The sequence below is a fragment of the Arctopsyche grandis genome, chromosome 5 (assembly GCF_051622035.1).
Source record: "Arctopsyche grandis isolate Sample6627 chromosome 5, ASM5162203v2, whole genome shotgun sequence".
NCBI lineage: Eukaryota > Metazoa > Arthropoda > Insecta > Trichoptera > Hydropsychidae > Arctopsyche > Arctopsyche grandis.
This window is the reverse complement of record NC_135359.1, coordinates 29336533-29363005: the sequence shown is the minus strand read 5'-3', so window position 1 is coordinate 29363005 and position 26473 is coordinate 29336533. Positions and strand designations below refer to the sequence as shown.

General features: G+C 38.0%; 1 protein-coding gene across 1 annotated transcript in view; it reads right to left on the bottom strand.

Annotated features, from left to right (window-relative positions):
* The window catches only part of LOC143911542 (uncharacterized), a 115578-nt gene extending 91480 nt beyond the window's left edge, over positions 1-24098 (bottom strand). Inside the window, exon 1 of the mRNA XM_077430450.1 lies at positions 24052-24098. The gene's annotated coding sequence lies outside the window, so the exon portion shown is untranslated. The remainder of the gene's footprint in view (positions 1-24051) is intronic.
* Between the last annotated feature and the right edge of the window lie 2375 nt (positions 24099-26473).

Sequence of the window (26473 nt, the reverse complement as noted above, 5' to 3'; positions counted from 1 at the left end):
TCTATCAAAGTAACAGTACAAATTTACGAAACATCTAGTACTCTAGGTATGTTTATTGTACAACTAGTGTCGTACCCGTTGAAATATCATCATATGGGTGTTGGAGTTATTAAATAAAAAATAAATAAAAGTAATGTCTCGGTCCTGTGATCGATCCGCACGCGGTCGAATTTTTTTCAAATACTTTTTAAATATATTTAATTGTTTAATATAAAAAATGGTAAAAACTACCTACCTACCTATATATAAACACGGTCTCCGTGACGAGCCAAACTGTTAAATTACAGAAAACACAAATATTGGAAGGCAAAGATCGAAAGTCGAAAGATCAAAAAAAAGAGTGCATGGTAAACGGTGCATACTCACTTAATTTGCGCTAGCAGGAATATAACAGAAACAAGAGGAACAGGCTTTTCCTCCCGTATTAATGTGCGCGCGCAGAATACGGGAGGAAAAGCCTGTTCCTCTTGTTCCTGTTGTACCCTGCCCGCGCAAATTAAGTGAGTATGTACCGTTTACCATGCACCCTTTTTTATCTTTGACTTAAGACCTTTCGATTTTCGATCTTTGCCTTCCAATATTTGTGTTTTCTGTAATTTAACATTTTGGCTCGTCACGTAGACCCATATAAACAATATAAAAAATCAATAAAAAAATGTATTAATTAAATAAATTTTCAATAGATGGCGGTAAACGCTCAGAGACTTGGTAACAAACAGTATATATAGAAGTTTTTCTATTATATTCGTACATTTTGTTGACAGTGTTTTAGCTGTGACGAACATACGCATGTCTAATCGAAACGACTATTACAGTACGGTGAGCGTTATCGCAGATACACAGACACATTGAATAGCGATATTATATTTTATATACTTATATGTACATATGTATATACGCATATATGTACATACGTACATATGTATGTATATACCTCAGTTTATAGGTTTTGGCAGTGGTTTAGCTGTGACGTATATATTTAAGTCGAATCGAAATGAATATTTTAGTAATGCGAGCGTTATCTCAGACAGACAGACACACAGAATAGCGATATTATATTGTACAATGATGATATTCATATACTGTAGACAGATTCTAGAAGTTTTTTTCCATATTATTCCGGCCGAGCGACGCCGGGGTATTATTTAGAAAAAATGGATTGATAACACTATATGAAACGACTATATGTATGTATGTACCTACATATCATGTTTGAGAATGAATTTACAATTTGTGTATATTTAGTATATACGAATTATTGTAAATCCCACCCACGCAAAGCTGAATATTTTCGGAAGTACATAAACTCAGTATTAATATTTACGATACAAATAATACAAATATATATGTAGTAGAGCGAATTTTATGGTTAAATTGTTTCGCCGCAGGACGATTTGCGACAATGTCAATCAGTGCCGGTGTGCCAGCCCGTAACGAAAGAAAACATCCCAAGGACGAAGAAAAACCAAGGAAAATGGCACGAAAAAGATAATATATTGTTGGGAATCTCGACCGTAACGACGTCAATATTTTAGCTATTTTGATACACGCCAATTTCGCCCTAAAATGGAACAAAACGCCTACGCGAGCTCTATATATGTACATACGTCTATCATCCGCACAGAATGAACTTGGACCGGTCTTATTACTTATTTATATCATATATATCGTGACATGTATAATGCAAACCTACACATATATCCTGGAGGAGTAAACAAGGCAGATATATGACCTTTTTCATGACTAGCATTTCGGAGAAAAAGTGTGTATATTTGCTTGCGTACGTATAATTACCAAATGGTATACAGGGGTCGTTAAATTTTTAATACACTCAATTGAAATTGTTTAGCACGAGGTACGAACCGTAGTTTGGTGCTGTTTAAACTCCAGAGTGCTTGAAAAGGATGAGTGGAAAACGTGTTAGAAGTAGAATAATAAAATAAAAGAAACTAAGCGATACTTCAAAGTATTCGTCGACGTAAAAGGCAAAGATGGGTGCAGGGTAGAATACGCAAAGAGAGAGAATAAGAAGGGGATGCAAATTGAAAGCAGTGAAGGCGGAATCTTATCTCTCTCTGCCACTGTGTCGATTTTGTTTACTGTGCTTTGTTTACGATGAAAAAGAATAAAGTTTGAATTTGAAAATCGCACGCGTAAGGGGCATGTTCGACGTTGAATGGTACTTCAAGTTCTTCTAATGCTCATTATATCTATCCAATTAAACTGAAGTAACTTTCTATGTTCGGAATCACGATGGAATCAAACCCTATGATAGTCCAGCACACGTTGAATGTCCGCGCGCTCGTGAAATGTCTAGATAATTGTGCTTCTTTAGCTTTTGGATAGTATTTATGTATAGTAGCCAACAGTATGGCTCGGTGGATGCGTTATGTTTAGCACCGAGAGGTTACCGGGTTCGATCACGTGCTTATCTTTAACTAGTGAATAGCCCGATGAAATATCACCGCATGGGTATAAAATTATTATATACCCGTATAAAACTAAAAAAAAAATCCGGAACCGGAACCGTTATTTTCGTAGACTCTCATAGATAGTTTTCAATTCTTTATTTGTAATAATTTTCAATTCTTAAAGTTAACGTTAACAAAATGTAATATTTTCCGACTGTACACAAACGGTCATTGACCTCGTAACGTTGAATATTATTATTACACATAACAAATTACGTGCATATACATATGATGTGTATTTCCAACACGTATTCTAGGCGAGGATATGGCGTGCGGCGCGGGCTCGTGAGGACATTGCGTTTGGATCGGAGGGTCCGAGGTTCAATTCCCGGCGCCCGCGGTAAATGAAATCAAATTTTTTCTCGAATATCGTCAAAATATAAATAATTTAAATTATAATTTTAATTTAATTGAAAATAAATATACAAAAAAATGGTTCAAAACCTCGCTAAATGAAATTATTAAAATTACGTATTTTTATATGGCGAGAAGGAATATTTCAGTTATAAGTTTAAAAAAAAAGGCGAAATGAAGAATTGGATTTAGCGTGAAGTCCGTGACCATTAGCTCAATTTAGACCTATATTCAGGCTATTGGGGTGATCGGTTCGAGTCGCGACAAAGTCGTCTCGTCGAAAAATGAATTTATCGATTCATTCATTATGTTCGGCGAGAGTTAGGACACACACACACCCACACACACACACACACCCACACCCACACACACACACACATACCCACACACACACACACACCCACACACACACACCCACACACACACCCACACACACACACACACCCACACATACACACACAGATTACCGTCTTTATATATATGATACTGCTGGTCAGACTTGGATGTTTGTGACTCAAAGTCGATCGTTTCCTATCAGAGTTTGCCAATTTATCTGATTTCATTGTTGAAACGGTTCCTCCATCAAATTGGCAAAAACCATCCTAGCCGCTATGTCACAAATATGTGAATATGATTTATGTACAATTTGTAAAAATGTTTTTAAAATTATGTACAAAATGTAAAAATTGAATTTGATTTATGTACAAGTCTAAATTCATAGATGTTTCTATGGATTATTAATTCATTAATTAATTAATTGATGATTTTCTGTTCTTCAGCCTCTCGAAATACAGCGATTTAAGTTATAAAAAATGCTGTAATGTTGGTTATTTATTTTCTAGGAGGCGCGTTGTGGTTTACCTTTTAGGCCTTCCTGGTGTATCTATTATATGAATGTAAAATTTTTATTTTATTTTTTATTTTTCATATGTAAATACATACATATATACCAGGAAGGCTTGACAGGAAGACCCCATTGCGCCTTCCTAGACAATTAATTACAAACAATTCAACTTTTTTTTTTACATAAATCACTGTATTTCGAGAAGCTGAAGAACACTAAATTAACAATTAATTGATTAATGAATTAATCAATTGAGACATCTATGGATTTAGATTTGTACCTAATTTTTATAAAAATTATACATACACTAAATACAGAAGATTTGTGACAGCAGGTAGGATGATTTTTTTGCCAATTTTGAGGAACCGTTTCAACAATATGTTTTGTTTTGTATATACATATATATTTTGTTTTTGTTATGTCTAATTTCTTTAGTTATTATTTTGTTTCTTTTCTTATATTAATATAGAGTTAACACGCATCCGTATAAACTAAACATCCTTCAAATATATGCTCCTACTGCAGATGCCGAAGATATTAAAATAAATGCGTTCTATGCTTCACTACTCGATACATTGTCAAATATCTCAAACAAAGAAATGACCATCATTCTTGGTGATTTTAATGCCAAAGTCGGTAATAATAGCAACATTGATAACATAGTAGGTAAATATGGATTGGGTATTCAAAATGAGAGAGGAGAGAAACTTATAAGTTTCTGCCTTGAAAATAAAATGTCCATTATGAATACTTGGTTTCAACATCATCCTAGGCGATTGTACACTTGGATATCTCCTGGGGATCGTCACCGCAACCAAATCGATTATGTATTAATAAATTCCAGATGGAAATCATCGATACATAACGTCAAAACATATCCAGGTGCAGATTGCGGATCGGACCATAACTTACTTGTTGCTAAATTTCGACTGAAATTGAAAATGATTAAAAGACATCAAAATAAAGCAATTAAACTCACCAATGATGATGTAATTAATTTTGGCAATGTAATCAGAGAAAAAGATGCAGAATTCCAAATAAATCCTAATGTAGATGTAGAAGAGTCTTGGAAAATTTTTAAAGATCTCATAATTCGGTATGCCAGAAAACATCAAACACCGCAAAATGAACATCGTAAGTCTTTTATCTCTGATTCAACTTGGGTTAAGATAAAAGAACGTAAAAGACTTAAACAAACTGGCATAACATCGACAGAATATCTTGAAAGGTATGCAATATTACATAAAGATATTCAAAGGAGTTGTAGGCGGGATAAAGCTAAATATATAAATGACATATGTGAGGAGATAGAAAAACACGCATTAAAGAATCAGGCAAGGGATATTTTTCACAAAGTAAAAATCGTCACTCAAAAATTTTCACCCAAAACTTGGACAATAGATGATCAATTTGGAAACACGCTTACAGATATTGATGTGATACTCAACCGATGGAAAGAATACTGTTCGGAATTGTACAGTGGTAGTTCGTCGACCTCAATTGTTTCCCTAATTGATGATGTCAGGGAGCCTGACATCTTGACATCTGAAGTTGTAAATGCCATAAAGAAACTGAAATGTAAAAAGTCTCCTGGCAGCGATGGTATACAAGCTGAACTTCTGAAAGAGCTTGGTGAAACTGCGATAAAGGCGCTATGTAATATGTGCAACAAGATCTGGGTAAACGGAGTATGGCCGAAAGATTGGGTCAATTCAATATTCATTCCCTTACACAAGAAAGGATCTACAAAAAAATGCGAGAATTACAGGACCTTAGCCTTAATATCGCACTCTAGTAAAGTATTGCTGTATATAATTAAAGATCGTTTGAGCAGTTACCTTGGATGGCAAATACCGAACGAACAAGCAGGGTTTGTAAAAGGCAAAGGGACGAGGGAACAAATACTGAATATACGTCAACTCATTGAAAAATGTCGGGAGTTTCAAACTCCAGCCGTTCTTTGTTTTATAGACTATAAAAAAGCTTTTGACTTTGTGAACTGGGACTATCTGTGGAAAGTTCTACTGGACATGGGAGTCCCCATGCATCTTGTAAAGATAATACATAACTTGTATAATGATAACAATGCAGTAGTTCGAATCAATTCGCTAAACTCGACAAATTTTCGAGTACAACGTGGAGTAAGGCAAGGGTGTATATTATCTCCAGACCTATTTAATATATATGGAGAGTATATAATGCGTAGAGCACTGGATGGTTGGAAGGGTGGAGTGTCCATTGGTGGAAAAAAACTATCCAATCTTCGGTATGCGGATGACACAACGCTCATCTAATCTATAATTTGGAAAGAGACTTTGTATGTATCCTTGGTCGTCGTCTTCTTCGTCGTCCGTAGATCGGTGACGTCATCGAACACGTGATTCGTTTTTTTTTTTTTTCGATCCATGGGCGCCGATTTGTTTTTTTCGATTCAATGGATTCACCCCCGCGGGGGCGCAAGGCGAGTAGTTTCATGGGGCCCCGCCAGGGGCGCCACAAGGGGCGCAGCCCCGTGGGGCCCCGAAGGGGGCCCGGGGGGCCCAGCCTCATGGGGCGCAGCCCCATGGGGCTCAAAAGGGGGCGCCACGAGGGGCGCAGCCCCGTGGGGCCCCGGGGGGGCCCAGCCTCATGGGGCGCAGCCCTATGGGGCTCAAAAGGGGGCGCCACAAGGGGCGCAGCCCCGTGGGGCCCCGAAAGGGGCCCGGGGGGCCCAGCCTCATGGGGCGCAGCCCCATGGGGCTCAAAAGGGGGCGCCACGAGGGGCGCAGCCCCGTGGGGCCCCGGGGGGGCCCAGCCTCATGGGGCGCAGCCCCATGGGGCTCAAAAGGGGGCGCCACAAGGGGCGCAGCCCCGTGGGGCCCCGTGGGGCCCCGAAAGGGGCCCGGGGGGCCCAGCCTCATGGGGCGCAGCCCCATGGGGCTCAAAAGGGGGCGCCACAAGGGACGCAGCCCCGTGGGGCCCCGAAGGGGGCCCGGGGGGCCCAGCCTCATGGGGCGCAGCCCCATGGGGCTCAAAAGGGGGCGCCACGAGGGGCGCAGCCCCGTGGGGCCCCGGGGGGGCCCAGCCTCATGGGGCGCAGCCCCATGGGGCTCAAAAGGGGGCGCCACATGGGGCGCAGCCCCGTGGGGCCCCGAAGGGGGCCCGGGGGGCCCAGCCTCATGGGGCGCAGCCCCATGGGGCTCAAAAGGGGGTGCCACAAGGGGCGCAGCCCCGTGGGGCCCCGAATGGGGGCCCGGGGGGCCCAGCCTCATGGGGCGCAGCCCCATGGGGCTCAAAAGGGGGCGCCACAAGGGGCGCAGCCCCGTGGGGCCCCGAAGGGGGCCCGGGGGGCCCAGCCTCATGGGGCGCAAGCCCTAATAGGCATTAACTAAGGGGGGCGAAGCCCTAGACGGCAATTAATCATGGGGGCGCGGAGGGGCGAAGCCCTAAAAGGCAACTGATCATGGGGGCGAAGCCTTAGACGGCATTTAATCATGGGGGCGCGGAGGGGCGAAGCCCTAAAAGGCATTAACTAAGGGGGGCGAAGCCCTAAACGGCAATTAATCTTGGGGGCGCGGGGGGCGAAGCCCTAAAAGGCATTAACTAGGGGGGGCGAAGCCCTAGACGGCATTTAATCATGGGGGTGCGGAGGGGCGAAGCCCTAAAAGGCATTAACTAAGGGGGGCGAAGCCCGAAACGGCAATTAATCTTGGGGGCGCGGGGGGCGAAGCCCTAAAAGGCATTAACTAAGGGGGGCGAAGCCCTAGACGGCTTTGAATCATGGGGGCGCGGAGGGGCGAAGCCCTAAAAGGCAACTGATCATGGGGGCGAAGCCCTAAACGGCAATTGCTCATGGGGCGTGGAGGGGCGAAGCCCTAGAAGGCAAAGGCTCAGGGGGGTGCCGAGGGCGAAGCCCTAGAAGGCAAAAAAAAAAATTGATTTTTTTTTTTATTTTTTAAAAAAATTTTTTTGATTTTTTTTTTGATTTTTTTTTTGATTTTTTTTTATTTTTTTTTTAATTTTTTTTTAAAATTTTTTTTTAAAATTTTAAAATTTTTTAATTTTTTTTAATTAATTTTTTTTCATGAGGGCGCAGCCTCATGGGGCGCAGCCCCATGGGGCTCAAAAGGGGGCGCAGCTTTATGGGGCACAGCCTTATCGGCCGCAGCCTTATGGGGCGCTGTCTTATGGGGCGCAGCCTTAGGGGCGCAGTCTTATGGGGCGCAGCCTTAGGGGCGCAGTCTTATGGGGCGCCGCCCTAGGGGCGGGGGGGCGAAGCCCTAAAAGGCATTAACTAAGGGGGGCGAAGCCCTAAACGGCAATTAATCTTGGGGGCGCGGGGGGCGAAGCCCTAAAAGGCATTAACTAAGGGGGGCGAAGCCCTAGACGGCATTTAATCATGGGGGTGCGGAGGGGCGAAGCCCTAAAAGGCATTAACTAAGGGGGGCGAAGCCCTAAACGGCAATTAATCTTGGGGGCGCGGGGGGCGAAGCCCTAAAAGGCATTAACTAAGGGGGGCGAAGCCCTAGACGGCTTTGAATCATGGGGGCGCGGAGGGGCGAAGCCCTAAAAGGCAACTGATCATGGGGGGCGAAGCCCTAAACGGCAATTGCTCATGGGGCGTGGAGGGGCGAAGCCCTAGAAGGCAAAGGCTCAGGGGGGTGCCGAGGGCGAAGCCCTAGAAGGCAAAAAAAAAAAATGATTTTTTTTTTTGATTTTTTTAAATTTTTTTTTTGATTTTTTTTTTATTTTTTTTTTGATTTTTTTTTTGATTTTTTTTTTATTTTTTTTTTTATTTTTTTTTTTAATTTTTTAATTTTTTTTTTTTTTTTAATTAAATTAGCTTAGTCATGTTTAAGCGGTTTATATTATAAACACTGAGCGAAGCCGGGTAATACAGCTAGTAGCTAATAATCATGAAGAAATGGCCGAACTGATCCGTCGTGTTGAGACAGAGAGTAATGTGCTTGGCCTCCAGATAAACCGCCCCAAAACAAAAATTATGATAATTGACCGTCACCAACAGCTGCAAAACAACAACTCAGCTTTAAACGGTATAGATGTGGTTGATAATTTTGTCTATCTGGGGTCACTCATATCTAACAACGGCGGCAGCGAATTGGAAATACGGCGCCGGATTACATTAGCAAAATCGGCAATGTCACAACTAACGAAGATTTGGAAGAATAGAGCCATTACAACTGCTGTCAAAATCCGTCTCGTGAAGAGTCTCGTTTTTTCTGTCTGCCTTTATGGTGTCGAGACGTGGACCATGAAGGCGGCGGATAGACGGAGAATCGATGCCTTCGAGATGTGGTCCTGGAGACGGCTACTGCGCGTGCCTTGGACTGACAAACGCACGAATGTGTCTATTCTTGAAGAATTGAAAATCAAGGATAGATTGTCAACAATATGCCTGAAACGTATATTGCAGTTCTTCGGCCACATTGCACAAAGAGGTGAGGAGAGCCTGGAGCGGTTGGTTGTGGTTGGTAGCGTCGAAGGCAGAAGAGCCAGAGGCAGATCCCCCGCACGCTGGACTGACCAAGTATCTGCAGCGACGGGCGCTTCCACGGTAGCAAGTCTTCGCCTGGCCGAATTTAGAACTGAATGGAGGCAGCTGGTTGACCGCACATCATAGTCACGATCCTCAGTGATGAGGGAACCGACAGCAATATAGAGTTATATTTTTAACCATTGTGGCGCATTAAGAATTCCTGTTATGCTACAATGGTCCAAACTTTAAATAAATAATAACAATGATCTGATAAAATTGGCAAACTCTGATAAGAATCGATCGACTTGTAGTCACAAATATCCAAATATACCCAGCAGTATAGCGGGATCGAACCCAATAATCACTCGGTGCTAAACATACACGCTACCACTGAGCTATACGGTTGGTCCAGTGGTAAATGTAGATAATAATATCGAATGTTGGTGGAAGAATTCTGAGAATATTTTTTGAAATAATTCTGAGAATGGACGTTTGGCCGGACAGACATTAAGCGACAAACGAATTTTTGTCTAATTATGTATCGAAATTACTCAAAAGTTATCGAAAACAGATATGGAGAAATCACTTTATTTAAATTTGATATTTTCGATAAATTTAAGCAATTAAAAATTTCATTACGCCAAATGTCTTTCGGCCTAATGAAATTTTCGGCTAAGTATCCGTTCTGCCAAATGTCTGTCAGCCGAATGTCCGTTCGGCCAAGTGTTCATTCGGCCAATAATCCGTCAACCAGGAAATGATTTACCATTTTAGTCGCCTTATTTCACTCAAGAACTCATGTGTAAACTCTTCTAGCTATTTTTACATACCACTTCATATTTCATATGTCATTAACTATTCAGCTATTCAACAAATGTGTACTTGTGAACAACTGTTGAACTTGTGTAATTTTTCTTACAAGTAAAGGGGTTATAATATATGAATCAAAATAAAATTCATGAAATACATCTACATATGTATGTATGTAAGTCTTCTTTCTAAACCCAAAATAACGAAAAAGCTATTCAGAAAAACAATTTTAGCTAAACGATCGTTCAATGAAACAATTCCCTTATTTAATTGATAGACATACATTTGAATATTTACAACATTAAAAGCCCCCACTTTAAATCAAAAACGGAAAGTTCAACGAATTGCGGCTGATTAATGATTATTTTTAGAATTATATAACCTATTAGTGAAATAAAAATATATATTGGAGATTTATCTCTTTAGAGAGCCTATAATGCAAATTTTATAAGATATAGTGTGAACAAGATAGTTATAGGCGTTTAAACAATTAAAATCTGAAAAAACGAGGGAGTGGCGGAAATTCAAACATATAATATTACTGACCGCTAAACGTCAAGATGTTCAAAATGTTTGCATCTTTCAACGTGTCTATTACGATTATTTTTCACCATCTAACTATCACAATCGATTTAAATTTCCATCGTTGACCAAACCGCGCAAAATGGCAAAGTTTCAAAACGATCGGAAGACTGTAGGAATAGATTCTGAATCGTCAGCGAAGTTAAACATAGAAAAGTCTAGTAAAAATACACATTCATTTGAAGCAAAACAAAATACGAATACGTTTGTAACCTTTGTCCAATAAATTTTGCCTAATTTAGTTTGACACCTTCAAAAAAAACACAAACTAATTACAGGAGACGTTTAAAACCCAATCAAAACAAAAAAAAAATAGCAAAGTACGGTACAATTCGAGTAATTAACCCTACATGAACATAATTTTTCTGTAATTTAAGCAGACTTCCTGTTAAACTCAAATAAAAAACAGATATACAATCTCAATCAAAGCAGTTTTATTACTGACGTATATTATATGTATGTACATATATTCACGTGTCACAATGACTACAGCTAGTATGACTCAAATGTACTGAAAAAAAAACGGAAATCCCAGACCTATCATAGCATACATAAAATGCTAGCACGTACTTGTATAAGTCAGACAGAAACCAGACCACAATCCTATTTATGTTTTAATGGGAATTATCCCATTCTTGGAAACCAATGATGATACCTAAGCTGGTCCAATGGTTCATAGTGGTACTTGTGAACATTGAGCTTGTTGAAATGGTTTTTGATGCGATTATCCGACTTGCTCTCTTACTCTCCATTCACAAATCAAATGTTTGATCAAACAATTTTGTTTTTCAGCCAAAGATACTGACAAAATGGAACAGCTGATGCGAATGAATGACTTGACAAGACATTTTTTGAACTGTGATTTACGAGTATAAGCAATGTGATGACGTACCTGGTCTGAATCAATTATTTAGTTACGTTTTAGATGTTTCAAAAGTATGAATTGGCTAACGATATATCGCAAATACAAATTACAACATAGCTTTTAAACTTTTTAGAGCAAGTTTTTAAGCAATTAGATTTTTTTCGTCAAAAATACGCAGAAAAAAAGGAATGCTTTTAAAAATTCATATCATTGAAAGCGATTTAGTTCAGTATACTTTTTTATCCCTCGCTTAAAATTTGACATGTTTTGGAAAGGCTATAATTACAGTGTACTATATACTTCACGAATAACTTTATTTATATCAAAATTTTGAAAGAAAAAAAACAATACCGCCAATCATTAACTATCCCACTTCTGACACCAATTTCATTGTAATTTTTAATATAACAAGCGTTTCTACATGACATAAAATGAAAAGTTCTAAGAATGCTAATTTTATCAATGAATTTCATTGCCTTATAAAGGCGGTAAAAAGAAATGAAATATTGTAAATAAATAATTAGAGTTTTCTTGGGAAATATCATGGACCATAACCAGCAGCATGGACTAGTGGTTAGCATATCTTGCTATGGTCAGTGTGGTTATGAGTTCGAGTCACACTGTTTGCTGCTGGCTAGACCTTAGTTTGTAACCAGGTTTCATATCAAAGTTTGCCAATTTTTTTTATCGATTCCTGCAAAATTGGCTTTCCTTTCCCATTTCTCTCGCGAAATCTTGAGTTATTGTATTATATCTCAGGATTCACCGAGTTTCTCTCCATAGATGTATCTGTGGGGGTTTGGTGCATCCGCTCTAAAATCGCCAGATTAACAGAACGGCAGCTTTAAACGAAATTCTCGTTTTCTCGAATGATAGATTGCACATCAGATGACGAGTAACCTTTCGATGTGCACAGATGCAATTATTAAAATTGAGTTGGATCTTTCAGGCGAGTTTAATAAGGCAAGATTCGGAACTTATCGAATCTTGCCTTATTAAACTCGCCTGAAAGATCCAACTCAATTTTAATAATTACCATTTTAATAATTGCATCTGTGCACATCGAAAGGCTACCCGTCATCTGATGTGCAATCTATCATTCGAGAAGATGAGAATTGCATTTAAAGCAGCCGTCCGTTAATCTGTCGTTCAATTTGTCTGGCGATTTTAGAGCGGATGCACCGCATCCCTCTGTGGGTGTTTATTGAATAAATTTGTATTGTTGAAAAAAAATATGATTATGAGTAAGATTTCGAATTATGTAATTATTATGTATTTAAATATATATATATATATATATATATATATATATATATATATATATATATATATATATATATATATATATATATATATATATATATATATATGTAATTTCTTGATGTGTATAGTACACTTGTCGCATTGGAGCGATCTGTAATGACCAGTGTACTTTGATTGATTGAATAAAAATAAAAAATAAGAATTTGATATCTAAACTTTTTTGCATTGGTTTATTGAACCATCTTTGTGATTGAGCCATATATTCAGGTGCATACTGGAGCGACGCGATGTGACGCAGCGCGTTTCAAAGCAAGGAGTGCCGTCTCGAATGTTGTCTCTCCACGCACGCATCCCAAAGCAATATAATTTCCATTAATGCAATACATTCATCCGGAGCAATTACTATAAATATAAAGTACCCAACGAGACGTATGTACATATGTACGATCCATTAGCTTCGTGCTGTAATAGCTCAGTTTTACTGCGAACTTTATACATATTTTACAGCGGATCGCCGATAACTCAGTCACACTCGTCCTTCGCAAAAATGGTTGTCGGCCGCTAGCATTGCGCTTTATAGTCGGTATATACAGTGTGTTTCTGCGGTTTACTCACAAATCGAATCTCCGAGTATCGGAAATGAGTACCGGGTGTCACTTCTCAGAGCATTAGTATGGATGCCGACCTTCACAAGCCACTCGCTCGGTACATCTTTCGAGTATTGTGCGACATTCGATCGGGGAAAATCCGGAAAAACTTATTACCTTTGTGACGAATCAATACCGATTGCTAAATTCAGAACATACAAAAAAGTAAAGATCTTCAAAAAACTGAAAATCAGTGTAAAAAAAGTCCAGTATTGTAAGCACGGAAATGAACCGGAACAAATTATCATCCAGCAGCATAGCTTGTTGGTTGCCTTATGCTAACCAACGAGAGGTTGCCGGGTTGGATTTAAAATAATTTATTCCGAGTATTATCTGTATAGCTGCTGGTCATACTTGAATATTTGTAATTTCTAGTTGATCGTTTCATATCAGAGTTTGCCCATTTATCCGATTTCATTGTTGAAATTTATTTATTTACATTACAGAATACTCTAACGCGTCACTGTAACCAGACATATGTATAAGCAAAATTAGCGTATGTTAAAACTTCTGATAAATAAGATTAAAAAAACTTCTGAAATTACGTTCAAATAGTGGTGAAATATTGAGTAGGCTTTTTTTTTTACCAATTTTGTTGGAGGAATCGCTTCAATAATGAAATTAGAAAAATTGGCAAACTCTGATAGGAAACGATCAACTAGGAGTTACAAATATCCAAATCTGATATTGCCGATGGACTTGATTTTATATTTTCCCGTGATGCCGTTAATAGGATGCTCCTGAGCGACATTTATGGTATTAAACTTATATATAAATATATTAAATTTTTTTATAGATAATAAATTTTGAAATCATATTTAATTAGTGGGTAAAATGGTTTTGCCAATTTAACGAGGAACCGTTTCAACAATGAAATCAGATAAATTGGCAAACTCTGATAGGAAACGATCGACTTGAAGTCAAAAATATCCAAGTCTGACCAGTAGCACTACAGAAATACTCGGAATAAATTATTTTCAATCAAGGTCAGCGCACGGATCGAACCCGGCGACATATCGGTGGTTAGTATCAAAGCAACCACCGAGCCATGCTGCTGACTATGTCACCAATATTTGAATATGATTTAAAAATCTATAATATACAAGTTTAACACCATAGATGGCGCTCAGAGACAGTCCGATAACGGCATCATGGGATAATATAAAACTGAGTCCACCGGTATGCCACCTTTCCCAAAGTATAAATATTTAAAAAAAAAATTGGAACGCAGCTCCAGTTTGTGGAGTATACGAAAAAATGGCAACAAATTCTATGATTTGAAAAAAACTGCACGATTTTCTAAACTAAAAACCTACAATATTTAATCTGCAGCGCATTCTAACTAATAGTTTGGTCTAATTCTCAGATAAGGCCAGGTGTAAAATTAATCAATGACGACATCTCAACCCTACCTATCGTGTCGTGTTCCTTCACTATGCACTCAACATAATTATTTATCTTTATTTTCTATTTTTGGAGCAATCACTAAATACTTTCAGCCGCGTGTCAACATACGAAACCGTAGTCGCGTTAATTCAAATCGGACCTTTAGACAAGTATACATACATATGTAGAAAACTTGTGTGGAATAATTCGGTGGTTTTATATAATATATATGTATATACATAAGCTTTCGTCTAATTGCCTGGTATTGACCTGGTATTGGAGATGAACTGTCACATGCTTTATTTAGATTATATTTAAGATTGCGAACCACCAGTTTGAGCAACTATGATATACATATGTACAAAAATGCAGGTGCATGTAATCATGGTTTAAATACATAGCTGCATACAAACGAGCTTAAAGCATCCTATGCGCAATTTCCTTTGTTCATTCAATAAATTACACTTGTTTGAATACGACATAAAATAATATATATATATATAACGGACGCGATGTATGTCGGTATATTTGTGGCGGACGCGTGGAGTGTGGGGTTTAAAAGTTTAGGGATTTAAAAAAAATATATCTTGTATATCTTGTGCCTAGTATATCTTGTGCCTAGTATATCACAAGTATATCTTGTGCCTAGAGATATTAAATAAAATAAATACACGCGGACAAGGCGCACAACCAATCAGCGTGAAGTGGTCCACGTGGACTAAAACGTCTGGCCAGTTAGAGCGATGAGGATCCATTCTGACCAATGGGTGCATTTTAAGCATATGGTGTGACAAGCGACCATTCCAAGGTGACGGTGGGAAAGTGGGGTGGGGGGGTGGGGTGTAGAGCGTCTGACATGTGCTCCTGATATTGAGCCCCGAACAACGGGTGACGTCCGCGTCACATGCGCTGCGCGGGAGCGTACACACGTACAAACATCCACGAAGACACACACACGTTCATTAATCATTTTGAACGGGTGAATGGGTTGGATCGATGAGCATGTGATGTGCGTACTCAACTTTTTACGATCAATACGTGCACGCGCACCTATAAATCATCTTATATTATATTTTTATATAACTTATATTTTAATTCGTATATCAATTCCTTTTCGAAATCAACGGGCACAACACTATTTTTATATAATATCAATTGGAATTGCTTGAAAAAAATGTAAAAAATTGAACTTTTTCAGAAAAATTCTTTGTCTATTGTCTCATTGAAATGATATACCAAATTTGTTATTTAATAATTTAAAGATGTACATAGATTTGCATAGTGGACAGACGAGCATTCATCTTTATTTTATTCTACCTATATTTCATAGAACATGAACATGAAACTCGCATTTATAGATCGCTCCAAAGTGACGAGTGCACTTATACAGATACAATACAATCAATCAATATACATATTTACATAAGGATGATATAGAATGCGAATTTATACAAACATCCACAGTGACATCTGTGGAGAAATTTTTGCGGCATTTTATAATCAAATTGACGAAACTCAAGACGCTGAATAACTTGAGATTAGCAAAAGAGATAGGAAGAAGATGCCAGTTTTACAGGAACCGTTTCAATGAAAATCAGAAAAATTGACAAACTCTGATAAGAAACGATCGACCTCAAGTCACAAACCAAGGTCAGACCAGCAGTAGGACTCTAGTGGGAATCGAACCCGTGACCACTCTGCTCGAAAGCATAAAAGGTTAGCCACTAGTCTACGCCGCTGGTTATATTGCAGATTAAATATGTTAGGAATATTTCATAAAGCTTTTCCATACATATGTAAATGTATAAAGCTTTCAATACTAAGATATACCAGTATATAAAATAAATGCTTTATTTAATACAACCAATATACTGTTAACAATACTAATTGCATTTTCAAAATAGCTTCAACCCCTATACAAGGGTAAAACATCCATTAGTTAAATCCCCTCCATATACTGTCAATATATAATAAATTACACACACACACACACAATCATATATGATTGATAATAATATTGAAACATCCCCCATATATCGAAGGCATGATCGCATACTAATACGCGAAATTTATGTTACATATGTACATATATAATATGGTGTGCAAAATATCAATTTAATATTCGTATGAAGTTTTCACAAACTTGTGAATCCTGATTATTATAGTAATATATTGAATATGAAATTACATACATACATATACCTATGCAAACTAATGGGTATATTTTTAATCGAAAATTATCATCATCGTTTTGCGATTATCCACGTATTAATTAATCCATTAATATTCACGAACGCCTCCATCAGGAATTTCCTCGGAAAATGGATTACAGTCTATTTCGGTTCTCGCCGAATTACCAACTGAGGAAAAATCATCAATACACTATATACATATGTATAGAATATAGTATACATAGTATAATAAAAATAAACTTTGTTATAATATATATGTATGTATATATGAAGTGTCCATGTGAGCTTTTTTATTTTGTAAATATTTAATATATATGTATTTATATACTAGTTTAACAGATTGTTGATATCAATGAGATGATTGTTCTCACGTTCGTCGGTTTAAACGCTTCGTTAACCCTCTCCAAAGCTGAACCGCAATCGAACCGTGTACGTCCACAGGGTTAATTAGCTCATCAGTTGAGAAACATTGGGCGTGATTAAGCGACAACAGGTGCTCTCAAACATTACTGGATAGTTCGGCATCCGTTGAACAAACGAGCGAAAAAGCGACAGGTGTAAATCTGAGAATGTTTTTTTTTATTATTTATTTTGAGAGTGTCATTTTTAATAGGTTTTTAGGTCAATGTTATGAGGGATAATTGTATTTTTTTTTGTTTGAGCGTTAAAACAAAATTTTGACATTTAGAAAAATCGCATAAGCGTAGTGCCTTTTTTGAAAAATTAGCTTTCATAAGTAATTATTGATAGTACAAGTTTCTATGGTATTTATGTAATAGTAAAAAGCTTGTAAAAAAGGTGCTGATCTATTTTAAAATTTTATGTTATTTATTTTCATTTGCAGGGGGCTGTAACGTGGTGGCGGGGCAGGAAAATGACCCCAGGGGTAGGTTTTAAGAGGGGGCGCCAAAATGTGGTTAGCAATATCGGGAATTTTTTTTGATATTGTAACGTGGGAATACGAGAGAGTATCCGCTGTAAAAGTGCATTCGGGGGTTAACAATCGAGACCCTCGAATTGGCCTAACGATAATCAGTAAGTGGCCGCTAAATTCTCAGAACTCGAGAGCGTGAGACTCAATTAAAACTGTTCGTGTTTAGAAAATAGATATAAAAATGGATCGGGGAAGCTGTGGTGAGCAACTTGTCCTTTATAAGGAAGTACTTAGGCCATATCATATTATTCCGAAGCGAGCGCTGGCTACGTGTGGATCTCCAGAACCATTGCTGTGAAGCGACTTTGGCTTTTCATTTGAATCCTGAAGTCACCCCTACGCAACAATATAATATTTTAAATGTTGATTATTATCTGAAATTTTATAATTTAAAATGCAGGCGAGCGCTTTGAGGAGCACCATTCGCCAATGACAATATTCTTTTTTTAATTGGATTTATTATATCGAGAAAACTGTAATTTTAAAGTTTTATTTAATTGACGTATTCGAAAATTGCGAATAGAAAAATGTATAAATAAATTATAAGGGGGGTAGTAGCATGTTTGCCCCCCGGGCGCAAACTACCCTAGCTACGGCTCAATATTGGAAGCAAACAAACGTCGGGGGGATTGCTGAAATTAATCTGATTATTTAAATGATTTATCCCAAGGTTGAATCCTAGCTAACTCGCTTTATTGTAACTAAAAACAAGATATGTTATCAATGTCTATAAAATGAGCTCGCAAAATTGATAAAATATATGAAAATTGCTCATTTAACCATATTCATAGCAGTTACTTTTTAAAAAAAATCACATACTTATTTAAATTGAATTTGATACCCTAGCGTAGTTTCTAGCATTGTAGGATAAGAGAGTAGAAGATCAAAGATATTATACAGTCAAACTTGCCTTTCAGTTTCTAAACTTAAAACTACTTATTTAAATAGCGTAGGAGATGAGAAAAAAAGATACATGGTATGGAGCAAAGGCCGAACTATTATTACATATATTACACGTGTGCGTACATAATAGGTATCGGTGAAAAGAAAATGTTCAAGATATTATTTGTATTGTATGTGTGCTCATTCAGGAAAATGGTTCATGTAATGTCGACAGCGATAGAGTCATTCCTTTCTTTTCATATACATACCTGTATGTACGATTCGGCATTGTTCAAATCTCACAAAGCCTTCGACTGAAGTAAAGTATCGACACAAGATGAATCAACCTGTATGAGTAAGCTCACGAAACCCATTCGCGTGCGAAGGGTAAAATTAAACCGATCGTAAAATGCAAGATTTTCGCAAGGGGTAGCAAAAGCACTATCAGAAGTCGAAACGACCAACGGTCACGACACGACTACGAAAAGTCAAACGAAAAACCAACGCTTCGCATTGTAATTTTTCCGGTTCGATATACATAATCGCCGGCTGAAAAAATCATAAAAAGTAACAATGTGTGAAATTGAAGAGATTACGTCGGCCATTTTAATTGCTAGCGCTGGAAAAAAAGCAGCTGATATACACGGTTGTAATTTTCAGAAAGATAAATGGAAATTGCCGGCAAATGACAATAAATGAACACTAAAGGCGAGAATCCGTTGAAGTACGAGATATCTGTATGTATGTTTGTACGCGTTTTGAGGTCAAGGGCGATTCGACACTGCAGTGATTTTTCAAAGGTGTCGATTTCATAGCTTTCGCACTGTAATTGCCAATTTATAACTAAAATTCAAGGCTATGTAATCTTTAAAAAGTATGACTACAACATCAAGTTGATATTCGAAAATATCAACTTGATTTTATGTATTATGTAAGCCAGCAGCATAGCTCAGTCGTTAAGCTTCTGCCTAACACCGAGAGGCGCCGTGTTCGATCCCATGAGCTGACCTCTATTGAAAAGAATTTTTCTGAGTATACATGTAGTGCTGCTGGTCAGACCTGGATATTTGTGACTCCAGGTCGATCGTTTCCTATCAGAATTTGCCAATTTTCTCTGCTTTCGTTGTTGAAACGGTTCCCTATTAAAAATTGGCTAAAATCCTTCCTACCTACTATGTCACCACTATTTGAGTATGATTAATGTACAAATAAAATGTATGTACAATTCATAGATGTCTCGTTAATTGGCGACTTTTCAGTGTCTCATTATTCAGCGACTTGTATAATAAAAATGCTGTATTGTTTGTAGTTGGCCAGGAAGGCGCATTGGGGTTTACCTGTAAGGCGTTCCTGGTATAAAATGTAATAAAAATAAATAAATAAAATTTGTATATGTATGTAAGACCATATAAAACTATATTCATCACCATGATCATCATCTACAGCCATTCACCATCCACTGCTGGATGAAGGCCTCTCCAACACGCTTCCACTCGTCTTTGTTTTGCGCAACTCGCGTCCATCTCACCCCACAAATTTTCTTAATTTCGTCTACCCATCTGGCATGCGGTCATTTTTTACCCTTTAGCATTCCCTCGGGTACCATTCTAGCACTTCTTTTGTCCATTCTTCTACCCATGTGGCCCGCCCATTGCCATTTCAATCCCTTTATTCTATTTACTATGTCCTTGTCATACATCTCACCCGCGTATTCCGTTTCCTGCTTTTCCTCGTTATGCCAAGCATACAACGTTTCATACTTCTTTGAGTTCATTGGACTTTGTGCAGAAACTTGGCGTTCAATGTCTAAGGTTCACATCCATACGTCATCACTGGCAAAACACATTGATCGAAGATCTTTTTCTTCAGGCAAAGTACCATTTTTTTAAATTAAAAAACCACATTCTCCATCCTAATTTCATACGTCTCTTTATTTCTTCTTTATTACTACCGGACATGTCTATTATTTGTCCTAAATATAAATTACTATCGACTATTTCTACTATTTTATCATCTATTTTGATGCCCTACATTAATGCAGCTGTTATTCTACCACAAAATAGGCTGATTTTCGAATATTGGTCAAATCTCAAATATCGGTCCTTTCCGTAATTTGACCTAACCATGAAAAAGAGACACAGATATAAAAACTATTACTTAGTTATATAAATATTCGATGTGTATCGCCTGATTGTCGGGCGTGAAAATTTATTTTGTGGAAGTGGGATTTGCGTTGAAAGCCGTGGTCGCATATATGCGTCAAGTAACTTATTATCGCCCGCCGCGCTGATTAAAATTTCCCAAAATATGGAATCAATTTCATCGCTGTAAATTAATTGCATCGACGTCGATAATACGTTTTATAAATAGCTCACATCGCAAGAGGGCTTCATTGAAATCCCTGAAATTCTGCGAAACGTTCGCAAGTTTTCATTTATCGGGATTCTGTCTTTAGCCGATATGTACACAGTTCATTGTGAGTGTTTCGTTACAGTGCTCTTGATTGCTTATACATATTACATATATATTCGAAAATGTGAGATTTGGAGCGTCTGAAAAAATTTTCATCTGATCATTGACGCAAAGTCTATTTTAATTTAAGGTTGACCTTTACTACTGTGACGATAGTGACGATATTTTCAACTTAAAAATATTTTTTCTTAAATACGTATTACGTTAGGTGTGATTTATTGCTGTCGTAAAATATTAAATCATTCAATTCGGTATTTAGTTCGGAAAACGATCTAATTATGTATACATATTTTTTTTTTTTTTTTATATTATAAAAGCCATAAATTTCGGTTTTTTTAATTTTATCATTACCGTCAACTTTTTTTGTGACGTTTAAATAATAATGGATCATTTAATTAATAAAAAAAATATGAAGCTACCGTTGAAATGAATATGTGCAGATGTTTATATTGTATGCACGTGTTTGCGGTTATCGTTGTGGTGTGTAGTAACTTGATAATAATTGATAAATTTTGGAATGATTTTTATAGACAAAATAACCTACAAGTGAAGAAAAATATATAAGAGTGGTAAAGAGAGACTATAATGCAAATTTTATAAAATATAGAGTGAAAAAAGAAAAAGTTATAGGCGTTTAAACAATTAAAATCTGAAATAGCGAGACGGTGGCGAAAAGGGAAATAACGATCGGAACAGTGTGGATAAAAACGGCAAATAGACGTCACCGAGAACGATAATTGAGATTTTCAAACGTGTCTATTACGATTATTTTTCACCATCGTAATGGCGGATTTGATTTCCACTTATATTGATGACCAAACCGAGCAAAATGGTAAAGTTTGAAAACGATCGGAAGGGGGTGGATAAGAACCCAAATTTCGTCAGACGAAAAAATCGAAAGAGGCTAGTGAAAAGTTGTATGAAATTGAAGTGAAAAACTTTTAGATTTTCACAGTTTGAATTCATTTCAAAAGTTCTTAATTGAATTTATAGTCCGTTCAGAAGCAGCTCTAAAAATATGCAGATCAATTTATTCTAAAATGAAAAAATGCATAAAAAACTCGCAGAAAATAAATTAAAGCACCCATAAAGTATGCAAAATACATAACGGCAAAGTTTTCATTTTAACTTGATCTACGTATAAGTTGGTATGTGGGAAATATGTAAATTTGAAAGCGCACCTATACAGTATAAATAATGAATGCGAATACGAAATTAGGCACCGTATTTCATATTTGAGAAGCGCCGATTTGTCAGTATAAGATTGCCGACGGATACGAATTAATTATGTTCCAAAAAATACGGAAACAAAAAAATAGAGTGAAAAAAACAACACCCGTCTAGCATAAAACGGGGTTGAATCGGCCAACCATCTTCGGTGGGTCACGCGAACACGATATTTCAAATGATTACCGAGAAAAATATCACAGAAATGAGAGATTTATCATGAAAAGATGTGTATTTTACATATATAATACATATACAGCCAGATTATCATACGGGGTGGCTCGGGTAAGTGAAAGTTTTAAAAATATGTAAAAAAGAAACTTTTTCAAAAAACTTTGAATAGTAGTATCATAAAATACATACATACATGTATAGTAGATACAATTTAATGGTTCTGAATTGAAAATTCTACATTTAAACAAACGCTCAAGCCGTAATTTAAAAAAAAAATGCTAAAAGCATTATACTTCATAAATTTTCTAAACGTACTAGATACTCAGCGGCTGTAAAAAATGAAGCATTGTAATTAAGCATTGTAAGGGCGGAAAATCTTTGATTTGAATACTTCGATTAGTCGAATCGTCACAGGAGACTAGATTCATATACATACATACATACAGTGGCGGACTAGCCATACAAGCGAACATGCCCGATGGCATGTGGGCCCCACTAGCTGTTAGAAAATATGGGCCCAATTTGACCAATCTTTGCCTGCCCCCCCCCCCCCAAGAAAAAGCTGAAATGACGTCCCTGATTGTTTTCTACCGAAAGTAAAAGCCGCTTTTATGCCGCATTAATTTATGATGCATTCTATTAACCTAGGAAATGGGTTAAAAAGAAATATACAATGTAATTTATGGATCTATTTTGCTTTTTCCATTTTTCTTGAACTTAAATTTGTTTATTCCCATTTTTGAAAAAAAAAATTTTTTACCCATGATTTTTAGCGTGATGGAAAGAAGAAAATTTTGTTATATGGGGGGGGGGGGGGGGGAATTTTTTAAACCTGGGTGGGCCCCCTTTGACTCCTGGCATGCACTAATTTCAGTCCCAGTCCGCCACTGCATACATACATACGAAAAGATAATGAGCGAGATATATACAGAGCGTTTCGTATTCAACAAAGGAACGGTCGATCTTCATCTCCAGCATAATCTTCAGAAGTGTCGATAGCGAGTACGTAATCGGCGTTTTTCGATCACGAAACAAAGGAACAAAAAAAAAATATATATATATATATAAAAGATAATATACTAATGAGACGAAAAATTTCGAGCACCGAATCGATATTGCGCAAAAGTGTTAATATTAAAAAAATAAAATAAAATAAAATAAAAAAAAAAGATATAAATACTGTAATAGCGGTGTCGGAGGGGTCGACAGTGCAGCCAACCGACGCGTAAAAAAAACAGTGCCAAATGTCAAATCGACGATTGGCAACCCTCGCACGTGAACCGTTTAACCTATATAAGGGGGAGGGGAAGGGGGGGGTGACAACGGGGGTGTGAAGGGTGCGGGGGTGGCGGGCCCGGGGCGTGGCGCGAGGGGGTGAGGGTCTCGCGCGGGAGGGGTTGCGAGAGGGGCGCAGGGAGGGGAGGGGTGGTGTGGTGTGGTGTGGGTGGGGTGGGGGTGGGGGTTGACGGTACCTCGGAGAGCGCGGATAGCCGCGGCCGCGCGCTGGCCTCTCCGCAGCGACACTGCCGTTCGCGTTCCCGTATGGCGACACCCCCCTCCCTCTCCAAACCCTGCCCCGCCCGTCCCTCCCCCCGCCCTCGCACTGCGCAACGCTTCGCCCCCGCGCTGCACCGCGCAAACGCCAACCCCCGCACAAAGCCGGCGAGCCCCGCTTAGCGGAAACCGCGCCGGACGCACACTACGCAGGCCTCACCAACTTTTGCAAGCCGCCTTTTTCAAACATTGCGCGGACATGCATCCGCATCCAGATGATTTGTTCAGGCTAGAGGCTCATTGCAGCATAAATAAGTTGGAAATTAATGTAGCAAAATGCTCCTGCATGTCATTCACCAGAAAACTATGTCCGATTGACTTTCCTCATTCAATCAACGGACATAGACTCACAAGGGTATTGGAAATTAGGGATTTGGGGATGTGGCGGCTCGCTTATACGACATGGTCGAGTTTGGTTGCCTTCCTGCGAGTGGGGACCGACTCGGCTGGGTTCGGAGAACCGCTACTCACTCTGTCTTCAGCTGTCATATAATAAACACGTGCATTAACATGCCAGTCGTCTCATTCGTTCATCCTCCATAGGAGTCTTATTTAAACTCTGATCTATCCTTTAGTAAACATATTGACAATGTTGTTGTTATGTTGTGAATATCTTACAACCTATGTATGTACTTATATTACTCTTTATTCCCGCTTGTTATCTTGATTCTTTGAACGTACGCTTAATTGATATTTTCCTTTAATTTTATTTATGAGACTTCCAAAATCTTTATTGTTTTAGTTGCATTTTTCTCACGACTCGAATTCTGTGCATCCACTCAACCATTTCTCGATACATTCAAAACACATATGTTAACACTAAAAATATCGTTTTTAAATAACTTTATTTCTTATTCCCACGCCACCAGCGTGACAAATTATGTTTCCCCCAAATATCAAAACCCTTCTTAGGGCGCGATCACACAGCGAGGGAGCGGTATGCTGTACGCGGGATATTTTTTTTAGATAGTTTTAAACACACACAAAATGTAGGGTCATACCCGGTATGATACGCCGGATCTTACGGGATCGGAGCGGTCTCGTTGAAATTCTATAGAATTGTTTATACTAGCTTGACGGTGATATATACCAATTCGTCCACCCTCGGACGACGCTTGACAGTGATCGATAACGGTGTATCCCATATTTTTTTTGACATCTCCTCCCAAGCTTCATTGCGAATGTTTTGGTCCTTATATTTTACGGATCTGACGTCATAGACACATTCGTACTATCGCACAACTTCTATTAATTTTTCTGACATTATGAACTGCGATGTACCGATATTATGAACTGCGATGACCGAGCTCAAAAGACGAACTGTTTGTGATGTTAAACACAAAACTGCAATTGCAGTCACCACTTTCTTGAGTATAAAAAGTATAAATAAAAAATACTTTGTTCTTGATATAAAATAAAGTAAAAATGGGCTCTCTTTAAACGAACATGTTATTGTATCGACATGTACATACATTCATACGGAAATGCATTCAGTATCAATTAGTTACAGTCCATATTGAGTGCACTATAGCCCTTTACGTAAAAAACATCTTTGTTCGTTTATCTGTTGATGGTATTAGGGATTTAAGTACGTATTTAGTTTTTGTACCAAAAAACTTGAGTCCATTGTCTAGTCATTTCTGTTTATTTAGTAACAATTGGTTCCGGTAAACAATTAGTGTACTACATAAAAACCTTTATGCTGAATACATCTTTATCCGTGATCGCAGAGTTTGTTTATGAAAGTATCGAACGAGTATTTAATTCTTAAACCTACCCGGAAATATTAGTCAATTGTTGTTATAAACCGGACACTTGTTTGTCTATTTTTGTTAATTGTTTACTAATTAAGTTTAAAACTGAATTATTAATAAAAGCTTGAAATCCTTAATGTAATTTGTATTTTCTATAATCTTATTATTCCGACAAGTTCTGCTATATTTTTTTGCAAATATGGGTTACACCGTTATCGATCACTGTCAAGCGTCGTCCGAGGGTCGACGAATTGGTATATATCACCGTCAAGTTAGTATAAACAATTCTATAGAATTTCAACGAGACCGCTCCGATCCCGTAAGATCCGGCGTATCATACCGGGTATGACCCTACATTTTGTGTGTGTTTAAAACTATCTAAAAAAAATATCCCGCGTACAGCATACCGCTCCCTCGCTGTGTGATCCGCACGACGAATTGTGTATCCGACCTCAAGGGATACATATGCAAAAATATTGTCTTTAATTAATTTTATAGTTTTACCAGCATTTTTAACACGACTCGACTCCTTTTTAAACCTGCGTAACTAATTGTGTAACTAATTGTGTGTAAACCATTTCTCGAT